This window comes from Protopterus annectens, chromosome 1.part0 (assembly GCF_019279795.1).
Source record: "Protopterus annectens isolate FY-2018-M chromosome 1.part0, PAN1.0, whole genome shotgun sequence".
Taxonomy (NCBI): Eukaryota; Metazoa; Chordata; order Ceratodontiformes; family Protopteridae; genus Protopterus; species Protopterus annectens.
Window position 1 is genome coordinate 508,647,935 of NC_056725.1, and position 2,966 is coordinate 508,650,900.

A 2,966-nucleotide genomic window follows, 5' to 3' on the forward strand; every position below is an offset into this window, starting at 1 on the left:
TGCAGGAATTCCAGTATCATTCAATACATGGACATTATGGCCTTTTTTTTAACTTTCTTCCAGACCACAAACAGAACCCTTATCTAAGATATAGCCCCTCTCTTTACCAGACAGAATATCTCTACGTAAAAATGCATTTCCTTAGTGCTTGCATACTTATGATTCAGGTAGAGACAAAGCCTGAATGAAAATAATTTGGATATTAAAATTTGCTTCATCAATTAACCCAGGTCATGAAAGCATTCAAGTAAACGGTATAAGTGTGTATCTGAAATAAAACTGCCTTGCCCCATAAAACAAGATCACTAAAGTATTTACAAATGTAAAAGAGTCGCTGCAGCATAATGACATCACTTACTTGCAAGACCAGTACATACATGGACAAGCACAACCATAAAATTCAAACTTCGAATTATCTGAATAACTTTAGCTCACAGCAACAAAACATACCAAAGCTAAACAAAATTCAACTCCTGACACAATTGACATAATACCTGTCCTACTATATAGTGAAAAAGTGTTGCTTTTAAAGTACAGCTGGTTCTCCTCTTCAGGAAAACCCTCTCTTTGAAGAAATCTCTGCACAATCTGCCTCAGATTGTGCTGTACTAAGCCTCCTTTACAGTATCAGTGGCATCATACAATTGACCAAAAAAGGACACCAAATTTTGCATATTACCTGAAAGACTTAAAAGTGCAGTATGCTGCAATTCTGTGATGCAACTCAAAACACAGAAACCCTCATGTAATCTAACACAAAAATGACAACTGAATTTAATTGTGTAGATACTATATTAACAAATGCTGACATGGCTCAGGCTACATGTTGAAGAAAAAATACAATAAAAATACAGATTAAATCTTGTGTTGTCATCTTCTCTGCACTCATAATTAGCATTTGGTCAAAAGTTCTGGCCTTGGGCTAATGATCCAAAATTTTACAATAATGCCAACATGTCACTGTGTTTTACATGTTTCTTTACATGGATAAGGTCTATTAACACATGTTTCATTACATGGATAAGATCTATTAACAAGATTAGGTCTAATTTAGCCTCTATACTCTAGACTGAAAAACCTTGAGACTGCCTGAATAGGAAAGAGCTCTCGTCCAGCACTTGTGAAGGAGGGGAAGTGGCCATAATTACTAGGCACATACATCCACCACTGCAGGATAAGGAAACAGCAGAAGTTCATATACACACACACACACACACATATATATATATATATATATATATATATATATATATACACACACACACACACACACACACACACACACACACACACACACACACACACATTAAAAAGTGACTTAAGAATTAAAATTGAATTAGCGCTGTATAGAAAGGTGTAGATGGATTTATACCTTTCAGCAAATGATTAAGGTACACAAAGAATCAGAGCAGCAAATGGAAGATGCTTTTTCGTAAGTATGATTGGTTAGATTCCAGTTAGATACTTTTCATTTGTGTTGTTCATTACATTTTGTTTACTGGGATTTTGCTTAACTGCTATAGCACTGGCTGTTGTTCTGATGACTATTTCCTTGCAGATCTACCCTCCTCTGGGTCTGCTTTGACTCCCAGCGGCATTCTGAGGTTCACCTTTTGGCCACCTCTTAGTTACAAGCATAAAGATCTCATTCACATTTATCTCTGTTTTTGCTGATGTCTCCACAAAGAGCAAACTGTTCTCATTAGCATATGCTTGTGCTGCCTGGACGTCAACAGTTTGCTTGCTGGCTAGATCTGCTTTGTTCCCTGATAATGCAATCACAATATTTGGACTAGCTTGCCTCTGCAATTCTTTTACCCACGTCTTTGCACATGCAAATGTGTCTGTGTTTGTGATGTCATAGACCATGATGGGTGCCTGAGCACCTCTGTAATACATTAGTGCCAAACCGTGGTGTCTGTCCTCCCCAACAGTATCCCAAATCTCAAACGTCACTGTTGCATCATCCAAGCAAACTGTCTGTGTTAGGAAGGCAGCTCCAACTGTGCTTTCTTGGACCTCTTTAAACTGACTCTTCACAAAGCAAAGTGCAGGACTGGATTTCCCTACTGCAGAGTCTTCCAGAAGGACAAGTTTAAACTGACAAATGTTGTTTCCAGGAGCTGGTCCATTTGGTTGAGCTGCACTTCTCTGACCCGCCATGTCCTTTTACAACAAAAGCAACAAAAACTAGGACTTCAACCATAACTGCAGTATCTCATAGTTGTGGTACAAATTCTCCTGTGTTGCATGACTTTGATAATGTGCTTTGTACATTGTGTAACTACATGCATAAGATGTTTGAAGCCAGGTGTGAATATGTCTTTCACCTTCACACTGTGTAGACTACTCTTCAAATACATATATGATGTGTAGCTATACAGTATTGTTGTGCCCTGTGACCACTTTTTAGCATAAACATCCAGCTAATGAACAGTGGTGATGATATCCATTCAACTGTACACTGTCAGAGTAGTATCGCAATATGTTGTACGACACTTGCGATTCAGACACTAATCTATACCTTGTGGTCTTAGGTAGTTAGTTCAAATCCAGTCATTACTGTTCAGACTACATTGCATCAGTCTTATTGTGACTGTACATGTCACTAACACTGTTGTCAAACACATCTGCCTTGTAAACATATAGATGTTATTTCATCTTACAAAAAAACTATGATATTTTCATATATAGCAATGCTTTCAATCAGAGTAATGATGTCATGTGATTATATTTTCCTTGCATAACATATGTTGTAAGCATTGTCCTCTAGCAAGAGGGAATGAGACAGCATTCTGTATGCTGTTGCCTTTGTTCAACACAGTCACACATAAGCATTGTGGGAATAACATGATGTAATACCCTGAAATACCGACATACCTCACAATTGTACTGGCACTTCTACAGTGGCACTTTCATTCTCTACAATATCGTGTATTATCTGTAGTCAAATGCTCAGGTGTTCA

At 37.7% G+C, this 2,966-nt stretch overlaps 1 pseudogene; it reads right to left on the reverse strand.

The window, feature by feature from the left end:
• Positions 1-1,510: 1,510 nt before the first annotated feature.
• On the reverse strand, positions 1,511-2,163 carry LOC122801396 (annotated as a pseudogene).
• Positions 2,164-2,966: the final 803 nt, after the last annotated feature.